Source organism: Canis aureus, chromosome 28 (assembly GCF_053574225.1).
Source record: "Canis aureus isolate CA01 chromosome 28, VMU_Caureus_v.1.0, whole genome shotgun sequence".
Classification (NCBI taxonomy): Eukaryota; Metazoa; Chordata; class Mammalia; order Carnivora; family Canidae; genus Canis; species Canis aureus.
Window position 1 is genome coordinate 25,543,872 of NC_135638.1, and position 16,400 is coordinate 25,560,271.

General features: G+C 40.4%; 1 protein-coding gene and 1 long non-coding RNA gene across 10 annotated transcripts in view; one reads left to right on the forward strand and one right to left on the reverse strand.

The window, feature by feature from the left end:
• SGK3 (serum/glucocorticoid regulated kinase family member 3) overlaps positions 1-16,400 on the reverse strand; it is a 180,820-nt gene that overhangs the window by 76,628 nt on the left and 87,792 nt on the right. The window contains exon 1 of one of the 8 annotated variants that reach the window (XM_077876727.1): positions 13,198-13,342. The exons of 5 other annotated variants lie outside the window; for them this stretch is intronic. The gene's annotated coding sequence lies outside the window, so the exon portion shown is untranslated. Of the gene's footprint in view, positions 1-12,915; positions 13,034-13,197; positions 13,343-16,400 lie in introns of those variants that run through there. 2 more of the 8 variants (XM_077876734.1, XM_077876732.1) reach the window with 2 other exon arrangements.
• LOC144300549 (uncharacterized) overlaps positions 13,181-16,400 on the forward strand; it is a 35,183-nt gene continuing 31,963 nt past the window's right edge. The window contains exons 1-2 of one of the 2 annotated variants that reach the window (XR_013367235.1): positions 13,181-13,727; positions 14,115-14,256. This is a non-coding gene — a long non-coding RNA (uncharacterized LOC144300549). The remainder of the gene's footprint in view (positions 13,728-14,114; positions 14,257-16,400) is intronic. The other variant, XR_013367234.1, reaches the window with a different exon arrangement.

Below are 16,400 nucleotides of genomic sequence, written 5' to 3' on the forward strand. Positions count from 1 at the left end.
AAGAGAGACTCTCAATAATCAGGTAGTCAAGATGACTGCTCCTATGGATGTCAGTCAGCCTCTTTCCCAATCACCCATTGCTTGCTCAATGAACCCAAGACAAAGTAGCTAAGGCAGTATTTCTTTGTCTAACGCCTTTGACCTGACAGTTTATGGGTTACTTGGAAGGAGTGGAAGTTAGCTGTGAAAGTTAGATTATTTTAACTGGTTAGATGACTTAGCAGCAAAAAGTTGTTGAAGGTATTTACCAAACTCAGATCTAACACTTCTGGGAGCTCATGAGCATCCTGAGAGAATCAGTCTATTAGACCTCAAAAAGAAGTTGGACTTATTTTCCACTGTGACTTGGCCTGAACTGCATGGGATCCAAAATTCTGAAGTACAGAAATATCTGAGAAAATGAAATCACTCTTTCAGAAGCAATTCACTCATTTTGGTGCTATGAATCACAGCTTACGCTTCTTTGCTTGCTTTTGATGCTTATGCACGGAAGATTCCTGAATGATCAAGATCTGTCATATCTATGTCACTCAGTTTCTGGAGTACTCCGTTCAATCTCTGGGCAATGTCTGTGTTTTCACCGCTCAGTGACTATACTTCATTTTGTTGACATGGAGACCCATCATCAACAACATAAACTTAGTATCAGAACTGCGATGGTCCCTGACTGAATGTACCCTCAGTTCTCAGACTGAATTGGCTGAATTGTGGTATCCTCCCTGATTTCATCAACAAGGATTAACTAAACCTTAGGCTAAAAACTATGTTTTTATGTGATGAAATTTGGCTCAATTACCTTCTTGAGTCACTTTTAAATTCTTCATAAAATTCATGGAGTGACTTTTGTCATTTGAATACAAAAATAATAACCATAAAAATTAGAAGCATACAGAAAGGCATGTAGAAAAAATCCATTATTTCAGCACACAACAGACATGTACAGTCAATATTTTTTGCATGTATTTCATTTTTCTGTCTATAAACATGTAAGGGTGTGACAATTTTTTATATATGTATTATGTGTATCTGTGTACGTATGTTAAATGATGGAACATACTGTTTTACAAATTAGTACTTTAAACTTCGTATTTTAATACCAATAATGATAGTGATGATTATTATTACTGTATGCTAGGCACTGGGATGACATCTAATCTTCACAGTAACCCTAGGAGATACTATCGTCACTCTCGTTTTACATGTGAGCAAAGAGACACTTAGTGGGGCTAAGTAACTGCTTAAAGTCATTGAAGCAACTGGTTGGTGGAATCAGAACTTGAAGTGGGGTCTCATTCCAGGATCTGTGATTTATTTTTTATTTTTTTTTATAAGTTTATTTATTTATTTATGATAGTCACACACAGAGAGAGAGGCAGAGACACAAGCAGAGGGAGAAGCAGGCTCCATGCACCAGGAGCCCAACGTGGGACTCGATCCCAGGTCTCCAGGATCGCGCCCTGGGCCAAAGGCAGACGCCAAACTGCTGCGCCACCCAGGGATCCCTGGGATCTGTGATTTAACATGATATTATACCCCTTTTCTTCTCAAGATACTAAATTTTCTTCTATCATAGTTTTTATTAACACTATTTTTTTTAACAGTTTAAGGTTTATACTAAAATTGAGGGGAAGTTACACAGATTCCCCATGTACCTCCTGCCCCCATACAAACAAAAGGGCATAGATGGGCAACAATATGGGCTTCCTCAGGCTATCCTGATCTAGCTTATACCAGTGCTGAGCGCCCAACTTCAACAGCAAAAACCAAAATTAAGCCCTACTATGGCACCATCCCATAAGGGGAGCAGACAGCCACTTGGAGCAACATCTGTCCTCACAGAAGCCAGATTTGCCTTCCTTCCCCGAAATGCTTCTGGCCAGAAGCACCATCCATGGTTATATCATGCCTTACTTACTGTCATAAATCCTATAAACATCACATCATGCCAAGGAACACATTTAAGGCCAGGAAGTGTGACAAAAGGCTCATAACCATAGAATGTGCTAGTCTTACGTCTCTTCACTTAGAAGAAGTTGCCTAACAGAGCAATGGAATGGCTATAGAAAGCTCAGCTCTGGCACCTGCTGGGAGATAACACTGTTTAACACTGGTACTAGACCATAAGATGTGGTATACATGCTACACCAAAAGCCAATGTATGGTGCTATTGCACACAGACTCTGTTGGGCAGGAACCAAGAATAGCTCTTCTCAGTATTATCTCTAAGCAATTTCTGCTTTCTGCTGCAACCCTGGGTTTGGTGGAGGAGCGCTTCCAGTGAGGAACAGTCTAGTCCTGTTAAACTGAAAGCTAAGCCTACTCCTTAGCCATCTGTGGTTTATAAAGCCACTCAACCTAGTAAGACAGAGGTCACTGTCCCAGTCAGGTGACTGATCTGGATTTCCAGTGGGGAAACTTAGATGTCATTATACGGTGTGGGGAGGAGAATTATGTCTGAATGGAAAAGATTCAATGGGGCATGTCCAACAGTACCAGTCAATGGGAAACTGGCAACTCAATAAAGATGGACTACTACAGACTTTGATCCTGTGGGAATGAAGGTCTGGAGTCCTCCACCAGTAAACACCTTTGACCAGCTACGTCCTGGAAAACGGTAGGGGAACATAAAATAGGTACTAGTTATCAGCTTGAGGCAAAAGACTAGCTACAGATGCCAAGACAATAGCAGTTTTGTTTTATCTTAGTTTTCTTCTCTGTTCCCTTCTATGAACACAGGCAGTGGTTCCAGGTGGGAGTATGAATGAACTGGATACAGTTGGCCAACAGTGACTAATTGTGTTTTCTCTGAGTTAGAAACACGAGTTTTATGCCCAAAGTACAAGAGATAATACTAAGGGACAGGAAGGGGAGGACTCTGCTGGATATCCTCTATGTCTTTTCAGATCCATCTCCACCCTGCTCCACGCCCTGGGATGCTGACCTCTACAGCCTGCATCCTATAAGCTCCATTGCCCTCTAGCTGCTGGTTGATTTCATCCCTCTGGCATGAAATGGGGAAAAGGGGATCAGGATATGTATTTGCTCATCTTGTGCCCTCCTGAACAGGCCGCAGTTTGGTAGCTAGCTACTGTGTTCCTCCAAGGCCAAAAACTCCTGAGAGACAATCTTCTGTCTTGTGACCACAACTGTTACAGGGACAAAATGATGCAATTCTCTACCTTAGTCCTTGGACTAGATTAAATTATCTAAGCCCTCTTTTCCTAACCTAGAAAATGAGGCTAGCAACACCTATTTCATATAGTTGTTTTAAGCATTTAAGTAAAAAACCTAGCTCTGTATAAGTAGTCAATAAATTGGATCTAATACATAGCAATTTGTTTCAAATTACTTTTTATTCCTTCGTTCAACAAATACTTATTAAGGATTCATTATGCGTTAACCAATAGAAAGACAAAGATAAGAGAAAATCCTACCTGCAAAGAACTTATCTGAGAATGATAAGCAATATAAAAATTTCAAAAGTTCAGTAAGCGTGATTTTAGATGTATGCATGGTACACTGTGAAAGCACAGAGAAGGGTCGCAGATGAAGACTCTCATATTCTCAGCCTAACTAAAAATAAAGCCAGGCAGATATGGGAGTAGAAATCTGAAAAGATCACACTTGCCTGCTTCAGTTTTCTCTGGAGAAAAAGAGCTAACATCCTGTATTGGAAATGAAGATGCTGCTGTGGAGAAAACCAATGAGATTAAATCATTTACCCCTTCCCCAATAATAATAATATTATTAAAGAAAGAAAGAAATCACTTGCCCAAGCTACTATCCAGTTAATGGGCTAGGATTTAAGTCCAAATCTGTCCAACTCCAAAATCTGTATGTCCTTGTTTGCCATACCAAACTGTCTCACTTTTTTTTTTTTTTTTTAAGATTTCATTTATTTATTCAGGAGAGATACAGAGAGAGAGGCAGAGACATAAGCAGAGGGAGAAGCAGGCTCCCTGCAGATAGTCCAATGCAGGACTTGATGCCAGGACCCTAGAATCACGACCTGAGCTAAAGGCAGACACTCAACCAGTTAGCCACCCAGTTGCCCCACACTGTCTCACTTTAAATAAGGTCTTCCTTTCCTTCAAGTTAAATCAATCCAGTAACCTAACAATATTTAATATTCAATGGCTGAGCTTATTACAAGCAAGACTGTGTGACTTTTCACAAAAGCCTTACTGACAGGAAAACTGAGGAGAAACTGAAGCATAAAAGGAGAAGTAACCGGGCTCAGCTGATGGAACCAGGATTTGAACCCATGTGGTCTGACTTCAGGACTTTTACAGATTATACTACACTGCTTCTACAACAACATATGCTCTAAAGAGTCCTCTGGAAATCAATGAAGGCTCATAAATTTATTCTTAAGTGGTCAGGAGTGAAACTATGAAAAAGCAACTCCGCTATTACTATAAATGTAATCTATGTTTATTCTGTGAAACTGAAGCAATTAAAATTCTGCAAAATCATCTTATGTCCAGGCAGGGAAATAAAGCAATCAGAAGAGGACTGATATAAAAACCTCACAACTAAAAAAGAATAGAAAAAAAAAAGCTATGTGGTTCATATGGGAATACAACTTGGAATTTTGGGAGAGGTTCATAGATATGCTAGGGTTTTCAAAAGAAGAATGGAGTTGGGGGGAGGCCACTTAGCTGGCTCAGTTAGTAGGCCTTGGGACTCTTGATCTTGGGGTATTGAGCTTGAGCTCCACTTTGGGTATAGAGATGATGTTTAAAAAAAAAAATCATCTGCCTTCACTCTGTTGAAGAGTCACAATATAGTCTTGTAGATTGGTTCCCAGGGATACCTGGCTCACCTAATCTCGATATTCATCCAGTGAATCAACTCAGACAAGTCCAACATGACAAAAAGAAGCAGGTCAGATGAGAAGAGAACTTTCAGGGACCAGCCAGACTTTAGGAGGGACTGTGATTTGCAAAGGTAGACAAATAGCTAGTAAATATTATATTTATGTATAGTGGTTCTCATCAGGGGGACACTGGGCAATGCCTGGGGATATTTTTGGTTGTCACAACTTAATGGGTTTGCTAAGAGGCTACATGTCAAGGATGAGGCTAAACACCCTACAACGTACAGGACAGCCCCTACAACAAAGTTATCTAGCTCAAGATGTCAATACTGTTGGGATTAAGAAACTAATATTTATGAAGTACTAATTCTAGGCACTATTTTAAGCTTACCTTACATCTAACACATCACTTGCTTCTCATGGAGACTCATGAAGTACCTTTATCTGCATTTTACAGATGAACAAACTTAGGCTGCAAGATCCACATTCTCACACATTTTTGGGTGGCAGCACAGTAAGGTGATTACAGCTCTGACCTGAGAGCCCGGTGTGCGCACACTGTCTCTCAATTCCCCTGCATGTATTTCCTTCTTCTAAATCCATTAGCTATCAGGTTAAAGAAAGAAAGTCATGCACAGGAAAAACAGCTTTCTGATTCTGCCACCAGGAGGGTCAGGTTTGTGTAGCACTGTATCAAGATAAAACATCATATGCCAACATCTAACCAAGAGTGTGATGCAGAAGAGGCCCTGGGTATTGGCCCCAACACAAGGACAATCAGGGCTAAATTATGAAATAAGGACACACAAAAAGGATGCTATCACAGGATATAGTTTTTTAAAAAGGAAGAGAAAGTATAAAAAAAAAAACCCACTAATAGATTTAATTTTTTTTATTTTGAGGTATAAAAAATAGAAATATGGATGAAACACCATGATAGAAAACTGTCCAAATTCATGCTATGTTAAAATTTTGACGACAAATACTTCTTCAAATAGACAGCCACTGATAAAGGCTTTTTACAAATTAAGTTTTTTTTTTTTTAAAGATTCCATTTATTTATTCATGAGAGACAGAGAGAGAGAGAGAGAGAGAGAGAGAGAGAGACTGGCAGAGACACAGGCAGAGGGAGAAGCAGGCTCCACGCAGGGAGCCGGACATGGGACTCCATCCTGGGTCTCCAGGATCAGGCCCCTGGGGCCAAAGGCAGCGCTAAACCACCAAGCCACCCGGGCTGCCCCAAATTAAGCTTTTTATTTCAATTCCAGGATAGTTAACATCAGTTAAGGCTTTTTTTAAAAGCATGTTTTCCCTTCATCATTGTGCCCATCTTTTTGTCCATTATATGCAGTTACTGTCCTAGATCTTGTCCATCTTTGTTTCAGACAGCCAAAAAACTGTTTCACAAAATCCTAAGAGTCTCCAGCTTTTCACCTCTAAAATTTAAGCAGAGAAGTTCTTAACTCCATTTCTTTCACACATCACAGATACTATCTGGTACTGAACCTACCCCAAATTTCAGGACCCATACATTCTTAAGTATTACTATCCACTCTTAACTAATATGGCAGAAGGGGGTTCAGTGATTCACATTAAGGCATAAAGGGAGATTAAGAACAATACTCTTCCAGAAGGCAGGAAGCAGAGCTGGAAGAGCTAAACATTTTCTTCAGCAGGGGGACAGGACTGGGTGCTGGATGTATGGAAACAAGGGTCCTGAAGGAGGGAACTGACAAAGGAAGAGACAAAAGAAAATCCATGTACAGACCAGGGGCATGGCACACGGACTGGTCTGGAACATGGGGACAGATCCAGAGAATATGAAAAGGAACTGGGCATGGGGATGTGGGCAGGAATTACTTCTGAGAAGGGAACAGGCCAAGAGAGTTGGGTTTCATTCTAAACTACAGTAAAAGTACCTTAGAAAATTCTTACTCCAAACTAACTGGTTACCTTAATGAAAGTCTACTGTAATAGTATATACTCTGTATCTGTTTTTTTCCACCTTTCAAAATACTAGCTCCAAACACATCCAATTCAAACAAAGCACATCTTTGTCACATCTGCAAATGAAATTCACTGCAGAATAGATGAGAAAAATCTAACAGGATCTGCCAATGGAAGATACATAATAACTTTCACCCTACACATATTACATGATGAATCAGTCACAACTTTTCCTGTTTTCCTTTCTTACTAATATATCCTTCCTCTAATTCCCACCCCACCCCCTCTTTGATTTTTCCCTCATTCTGCAATCACAAAGCAGTCCTGGTTTTTCCAAGGTTTATTGTATCTCTAAGTTGAGGTACCTTTTATTTATCCTGATTCTTGATAAAGAAAAGCGATATATGGGCAGAGGGGGGGGGAGTGACATAAGAACTAGAAATAAAATATGTGTAAGCTATTCAATGTAGGGACACAATACAGAAGAAGAGTCTGCACCCAACAATTTGACAGGAGTATCCAAAAATCTTGACAAAAATTTCATGAGTCTCTTGGTTCTCTGAAACTGGTTCCATTTAATACTGATATTTAAGGAAAGGACTGAGTGAGGAGGTAGAAGCAACAGTTGACAGTCCTGTTTTCCAAAACTAGATTCACAGCTGCCAGACTAAGGAAGAAGGTCCTAAACTGAGTCCAACTGGTAACATGTCCCTTCACCGGTTTCAGTTCTAGATGTTACCTGCAGGTGCAATGCTCTGCTATCCTTCTCAGCCTCCTACAGCCACTGTCTTGGGCTCCCTATTACCAGAATGCCTGCCCTATTCCTGGCTTCCTACCCTTTTCCACTAGAAAGCACACTCCCAGCACATGTTCCAGGAAGATGGGAACACAGAACACCTTCAAGGATGATTCCTGGAGGACTGTGATCACTGGCAGAGTGATGGGTGGATGGAAGACTATATGAGGCCTGAGAACAACGAATGTGGAATACTGCAGGTCCTAGGAAGCTTTTCTCTGGCTGGGAAGGCTGGGAAGGCTGGGAAAACTGAGAAGGAACCAAAAACAAAACACCCAACCACCAAAGAACCCCCCATAAAGACAACAATCACCATTGCATTTCAGTCTCTTTAGAGAACCTCCAATCTGGTATCTCTGCTTTCACTCTACCCCTGCAATCCGTTATCTGCGCAGGAGCCAGGTCATTTTCCTAATCACTATAAATCTGGTATTTTCACCCCATTGTTTAAACCCTTTCCATTGTTTCCCACTGCCCTTAGAATAAAATCCAAACTCTGAATTACTGCTACTAGCTTACAAGCACCCACATGGTCTAACCTCTTCCTATCTCTCCAGCTGCATCCCAGCAGTGCCTCCCACCCCTCTACTCATCAGACTCCTATGGGAACAGCTCCCTTCCTACTTCTCACACACACCGAGCACTCTCACATCTTAGCTCTTGTGCCTGTGTCCCCTCTGCCTAGAATACTCTCCCTTCAGCTCTTCATCAGCTCTTCACACGGAGGCCTTTGTTTGAATCCCAATTCCTGCAACAAGCCTTCAGGACCACCTAACTACAGCACTCTTTCCTCAAAATAATCTGTCATCATCCTGGTTTTTTTTTTTTTTTTTTCCATTTTAGCATTTATAATCACCTAAGATCAGATATTGTTTGAGAACCTCCCCAACTAGCTTGTAGAAATTGCGACTTACGTACTGCTGGGCACTTTGTGGTACACATTTCATTTATGTTTTCAACAAACATGTGGAAGGAGGCATGTAAAAATTCCAATTTGCCAAAGTGTGTGAGATCTTCAAAGTAAGCATGATTCATCATTCCTTAATGTCTCCTGAATCATCAACTTTTCCCTCTTAACATCAATTCCATTATTAAACTTACTAATACACTACAGTATCCTAACAAAATTCTGAAAAATATAAATTTATTTAACAGATAACTTACACAGTGTTTACCAGGTACTAGAGATATGTAATTAGTCTGTGCCCCATCTTTCATTATTTGTATGAATGATCCTATCTGATGTGCACTAAGGCTTTTGAATACAGGAGAGCTCAGGATAAACACAGATGTTTATACAGTGTGATAAAGGAAACTTTACTTCGAAGCAAATATTTGCTTTTATGATTCTTTTTCTTACAGTAAAAGTTTACTGGTTAGCACATAAGAAGAAATTCCCCAAGGACAAAACTTACAACCAATTACATATTTAAAACATACTATACTTTAAGTAATAAATTAATATACTATAATTAAGTAATAAATTGTAGTATATTAGCTTTAAGTCCTGACCTTGTATTAGCTATTTATTAGTAAAAATAACATGAAGATTTTTAAAGTTTTAACATTTAAAAAATTAGGGAGATGCCTGGGTGGCTCAGCAGTTGAGCATCCGCCTTTGGTTCAGGGAGTGATCCCAGGGTCCTGGGATCGAGCTCTGCATCAGGCTCCCGGTGAGGAACCTGGCTCTCCCTCTGCCTATGCCTCTCTCTGTGTCTCAGAGAATAAATAAATAATATTTTTAGAAATAAAAAAATAAAAACTTAAAAATTAGGACTTTTATATAGATTTTCCCTACCAACTCTTTTCTACCAATAGAAACTGCAGCTTCATCCTAGGAATGGTAAAATAAATTTCGTTGACACCTGTTAACTACTGAAAATCAAAAACAAAGACAGTAAGTCAGGCTAATGCATGCCCTAGAATAGGAAAACGCCAGTCAAGGTTTGGGAGGCAACAGGAGAGAAAATTAAATTTCAGAAATGTTCTAGAGACAGGTTTTAATTTATCAAAAAAAGTCACATGTAAAATAAAAGCATTCACTGAACTGGGGTATGTGCAAGGATATGTTGGTAATGAAATCAAAGAAAATATATTAAACTAGATGCTGATATCAAGCAATAAAACCAGAAGCTTCTCACAATAGATAAATTCAAGTATCTTCTAATTCTTTTCTCTGAAGAACTAAGAGCTTCTGACATATATCTTCTCCATATATACAGGAAAATAAGAAGTATGAACATTTTATTAGTTTAAAAATAAGGGAAAGAAGGTAAACTACTTTCTGCAGACCAGAAAGAGGAAGAGAAAGTTGCCTTACCCATTTCAGAAAACAAAGCAAAGTGACAGTATTACTTGTGCGTAGAGATGCAAAAACAAAATAAAGCTTAAGAATAATTCCCCACAAGAAAATCCAAAGCTGCAGATGTTGCTCAATAAAGTCTGTCTTGCCCTAATGGTTTTCTGAGTGAGTCTGGATCTTTTTAAATTTCTGCCTGTCCAACTATGTGGGTGCTGGGCATGTTATTCTCCTTACCTCTATGAATCCAGATCGCAATATTCTCATTTGGATCTTTTTATGTAGTACTAAATTTCCCCATGCCTTCTTCCTAATTGTCCATATTGTAGAAATGATTGTTGAAGCTCAATATTTAATGATTTAAAGACCTATAAAATAGAACTTTAAGTTCACGTTTACTTAAAAAACAAAGAAGTGGGTGCTTTATTTTTCCTTAAAAAAGTAACTGGAATTTGTGTGTGCGTGATTCTTGTCCTCCGGGAGCTCATATGTAGCAAAAAAAGAAAAGATAAATGCCCAAAGAATTACAATTCAAAACAGACTGTGATAAATTCTCTAAGAAAAGCATGAAAAGTTTCTAGAATTCAGAGGAAGAAAAAAAAACACTTCCTACTGAACTTATCTAGGTATTTGGGTAGTGACGTGTGAGGGAGGATCTGAAGGATGGGCACTCAAAACAGAAAGGGCAGCAAAAGTCCTCGGTACAGAGAAGAGCCATTCATCCAATTTGTCTGAATTCCTGCCCATTTACAGGAAAAGATCTACTCCATAAAAACAGAAAGAGAAACTGTCAAGAAGCAACACCTTGGGCTTTTACATGGCATTCTCATTAAAACTTTATTTTACTTTCATATTTATAAGCATAAAATCGAAATCACTTTTCTTACATATAGGAGACAGGCTGGAAAAGTACATTTGAGATCATGTAGAGAACTCTGAATGCCAGGCTTCTCACTCTGGATTTCATTCTGCAGATAAGGATGTAAAAGGGAACTTGAAAGGTTGTAGGTGGAGAGAATGGAATGAAATGGAGGAGGACTTGAAGAAATAGGGGTTTGGCAACAATAGAAATGGCAGGTTTGCAAAAAATTGACAGAAATAAGTAATAGCTATTTGCATGTAGAGTGCAAGGTAGAAGGAGGCATTAACATTGCCTCAAGGTTTTATTCCTGGTAACCAGAAGAAATCACTAGAAATAGGGGGAGGGGAGAGCAGGGCAAAAGGACAATGAATTGGTTTAAGTAATTAATAGCCCTAGCTGGAAATGTCTGCATCAGATGCACAAATCTGACATGTTCTGGTGCCAGGCACTGTTTCCAGGCACTTAGGATACAGCAGTGAACATAATTGGTAAGCACCGCAGCCCTCGTGGAACTTACCCTCTAAAGGCAGACAAGAGATAATCAACAAGTAAATAAAGAGATAAATATATATTATAGGAAGAGTGGGGTTGTATAGAATTTTAATTAGGAGTGTCTGAAACAGTGACATCTAAACAAATACCTAGAGGTGAGGGAGTGAACCACACAAGGAGTGAGAAAAGAGTCAGCAACTAACACACCAATATCTTCAAATAGTTTCACTCTGTGATGCTTTTGAAGTCAGCAGCAATTGCAGTGTATCTCTTTTGACCCAGTCCGATTTCCTTGGGCTAGCATTCAGTGTTCCACTTCCTGACTCTATCCTACCAGATCAAGAAAACTTCACCAATAACACAGTGATAACAAACTGCCTAGTAGGTCATTTTGTTTACACTAGCTGTTGATGTTCCCTACATAGGAGAAAGGACTACACTTTAAAACAACAAAACCAAAGCACTGTTAGAACATGTTTGTACAAAGCTTAAGAAGACAATCATCTTGTTCTCAAAGCAATCATTGATGTAGCAACTTTTGGACCTGTGATTTAAATCAAAGGTGCTAAAGAATGATTATGAATCATGCAATTAAGCTACCAAGGAGGATGCTGCAGAGAGAAAAACCATTCACAGCACCATAAAACTGTCAAAAATAAAAACAGTACGATTATCAAAATCAGAAGTAATATCATTCTTTGATTTTATAATTTGTTGTTCAGCAGAGCTGAATTCTAGTCTGAGCTATGAATTTTATTGGTTCTGAATCCTGTGGCCTCATCTTTATCTGTAAAGGGTAGCTGTTGCGATTTTTCAGATTCCTTTCAATTCTGAGATTCTATGGGCTAGTTATGGTTCCTATGATGTTTAGTTTATTTATGTACTTCGATACACTGGTATACCTCCTTTTGCAGTAATAGTGCAAATAAGCACCCATCCCAAGTAGCAAAACTTGTAAGTTTTGTATAAAAGTGACATGACCTTTTATACCTACTGGAGGGTGGTGTTTACAATGAGGTTACCCCCTCTGAAAATGCTTTTTTCATCCCTCTTTTAGAACAGCCTTTAAGGCTCCGAGGCTTCTGTATCATTTGAGAGTGGATTAGATTTGAAATCAGGTGGATGATCACATCTCTAGGAGGTGAGAAAAGTAATGAAACCTTATCTGGTGGGATTCAGTCTCTGAAATTCCAAAGGAATCCCCAAGCGTTTCTAGCCACAACTGTGCAGAAAGGTTTTCCGGTGCTGACAGCTTTGAAAATTAATACACATCTAAATGTATAATAAAGAAAATAACCAAGGTTACTGTGGATTATGCACCAGGCGGAACTAAGTACCGACTGATTTAATTCTCATGACAATCCTATAAGGATGGAACTATCATTATCCTCATTTTACATATGCAGAAACGAAGTCATAGAGAAAGTGAGCAGATAGCACACATTTTCACAATTAAGAAGTAGATTCAAACCCAGACATTCTAGCTTCAAAGCCTGTGAGTCTAACCTCCACGATACACCGCCTACGTAATCCTGGTGTCCTCGCTTAAATAACAGTCCCATTACCAGTCGCGCTCTTCTTGCAAACCTAATAACACAAAGTCAAAATAAAACTGCACTGCCAAGTTCACTATGGAGTTTCTCCTCCAGTCCTGAACCACGAACTAGAAATGTATTTTAAAGAACATAAAATCTCAGTACCTGAGGTCTCTCGAGATTTAGGGAGGAGGTGTGTGGAGCCAACGCAAATGTTTTCTGTCCCGGAGGTAACGCCGAGAACAAGTGCTGCAAAACTAGAGCCAGACCCCGCGTCTCCCTCCCTCTGGGGGTTCACGCCAGAGGGCCGCCCACCTGCACCACGCGCTCCTACTAAGCACGGAAGTGGTCCAGCCGGGGTCCCGCCGAGCCCCACCTGGCTCGAACGCGGCCGCGGGGGTCCCTTGCCCTGGCGCTCGCGGCGCCCAGACCCCTGCCCACACTTACCCTCGGGGACCCTCGCCCGACGCATAGCGAGCGGCAAACACGACCACAGCTGCGCCGCGCTCCACGGGTCTCCACGCCGCGCCTCCCACCCCCAGCGGGGCCCACCACCCTCCCCGCCTTGGCCCGACCCCTGGCCCCGCCCCTGGCCCAGGCTCCGCCCACACCAATCAACGGAACCGCCTCGGCCGCTGGCCCCGCCCGAACCTAGGGGCGTGGCTTAGGCTCTCAGCTCCGCCCCCGGCTCGCCGGAGGCGGTGGACCCTTAGCAAAGCCGCCGGCTGCGCAGCTCCGAGGCACTAAGTAAATAAGGCGGGGAGGGCAAGGGGGTGCGTGACCCGCTGGGAGGAAGAGCGGGACGCAGGCAGAAGGAACTGGCAAAGGGAGACAGACAGCCACGTGGTAAGACAGACAGCCACGTGGTACGATGAGAAAAGAGGCTTTGGGAGAGGAAAGAAGGCGCTTTCCCCAGGTTTCAACGGAGGTGTAGGACTGGGTGAGACGTCTTAAAGCAACGAGGCTCATTTATTCAGGTCATTAGCTAATCATTCTCCTCGGGCAAGGCAGGACTCATGATTTCAGGGTTCTATGCACCAGAAGTCACAGCAACTAGGGTTTAAAGGGACAAAGAAAGGAAGCAAATCCTTTACTGATCTCTACCACATATCCTTATTCTTCATTTAAAAAATTCTGTAAAGGACTCTCAGTAGGAATTACTCCAGACTTAAATGGTAATCATTCCTTCTCCTGTCAAATAGCTCAGGCACTTTGCAAGAGAGCAGACCCATTACATCCAGGCTGAGCTCAGCATTGATGCCCATGGTGTACTACAAAGCGTGCGACTACATTTATGGATAAAGGAAAAAATCAGACTACTCAGAAGGAATTATTTTAACTATTAATTTATTTGATTTTTGAAGGTGAAAAACTATTTGAGGAATCAAGTCAAACACTAATTGAATTATGTTGGGGAAACATAAGGCTCACTTTGCCAATAAGCAATATTTGCTGGAAGAATTTCAGAAAACCGCCAAGAGGCCAGCCTTGCCCTGTGGTCCTAAGGTAAGTCACAATATTTGAAGCCCCGCACTCCCATCTGCTTATTGTGAAATAAAGAGGTTAGGCCAGGGGGATCCCTGGGTGGCTCATTGGTTTGGCGCCTGCCTTCTGCCCAGGGCGTGATCCTGGGGTCCCAGAATCAGGTCCCAGGATTGGGTCCCGCGTCGGGCTCCCTGCGTGGAGCCTGCTTCTGCCTCTGCCTATGTCTCTGCCTCTCTCTCTCTCTCTCTCTCTCTCTCTCTGTGTCTCTCATGAATAAATAAATAAAATCTTAAAAAAAAAAGAGAGATTAGGCCAGGTGACCTCATGACTTCTAAATTCCCTTACAAACTAGATTTCATCCTGCCAGGCTCAACAATTAAGGGCAAAGGACCATAGAGAAAGTGCAGTTCAGTCAGGAGCTACACAGAGAAACTAGAAATTTTTAGAAAAAGCCTTTGGCATCACTTCATTGATTTCTGGCATCACTTCATTCAAGCTCTCCTTTCTGACTTTTCTATTTGCAAAGACTCTTGTCCTAGCTCAAAACCTCTGACTTTTCCCTCTCAATCCTCACATTTGGTCACCAGTCCCTTAGCTTTTTCCGTGGCAGAGTCTCTTCAATGAACCTTCTCATTTTCACTGCCATTTCTGTATAAAGTACAAAAACCAAAGAACTCAGGATGTTAGATCTGACCCTTACCTATTTTTTCTACCTAATCTCCAACTATACTGTCTGGAGGACTGTTTCCCCACTGTACAGTATCCACAACATACAGCCAACATTCCTGCCACTGAACATTTTTGTATCCACTGCTTCCCAGTTCAGAATACTTCTCAGTCCTAGCTACCTGTTCAGATTATGATAAATAGCTCAGCTCAGGAACCTCTCTATCCAATAAAATGCTATATAACACTTAGGGGATACCACTCAATGTGGCACTTAGCAGTCCTACCTTGTTTTGTTTTTTCTGTTATTTATATTTAGTTCCAAAACTAAACTGTAAGCTCTTTTTACTGAATAACCCTAGGCCCCAGCCAGTTAAGGAAGAAAAAGCTCTTTTCAGTATCTCAAAAAGCCTAAAAGAAATTATATATTCATCTACAATTAGGCTATTCAAATTACCTATAACAGCAAAAAAATTTTATTAAAAAAATTTTTCTTTTTAGTTTTAAAGAAAACTCTATACCCAACGTGGGGCTCAAACTCACAAGCCCAAGATCAAGACTCACATGCCCCACTAACTGGGCCAGCCAGGTGCCCCAAGATTCTGTTTTTATCTGAAATTATATAACACTGAAATAACACTAATTACTTCATGTTAACCAAAGCTTTCAGTTAGATGTTACTGATTTTTAAAAGGGAAAACAACAATGCCTGGCTGCTTAGTCAGTAGAGCATGTGATTCTTCATCTTGGTTGGGGTCTTGAGTTCAAGAGTTCAAGTCCCATGTTGGGTATAGAGATTACTTAATAAAAAGAAGAAAGAAAGAAAAAGGAAAATAAATTACTATTAATAATTAATATTAATAAGACTTGTTTTGTAAACTAAATCTATGAGATTCACAAAAATACATAAAAATAAAAAGTAGCTGACCCATTCTTTTGTCACCCCATTACCAAAACAAGGGACATACCCATAATAAGTGCTTAAAAGTATATTCATTAGTCTATAATTATTTGCAGCTTTCCTTAAGCCCTCTCTCTCCTTTGCTTTAATTAAAATACTGGTCTTTTCTTTTTATGCAAATAAGATCGTAGAGTTTCCCCTTCAATTTCAAATAAATTCTTAAGAATAAGATAAACAAGAACCACACAGCACTTCTTAGAGTTGAACTAGAAAGGTTTTTAGTGTCCAAGAAATAAACCCTCAAATCACAGTAAAGTGCCTATGTTAGGGGGCCTTATATACTACTAACATCTTTAGAAAGTAAATTTTCTTTAATTGCAAACTTACCCAGATGACAAAAGTAGAAGCAGAACCAAGTTTGCAGAATGACTACCAAGTAAGAGTGAAAACTGATTTGCAATCTATCAATGGCCCCTTGTGTTTTGAAAATGTCACTGGCATGTTTAAAGGAGACCCCAGAGCTCTGAAATCTGGCCCAAACAATCTATAAATCACTACTCACAGCAAACCTTTATAATATTCTGGATGTTTAAAAAGC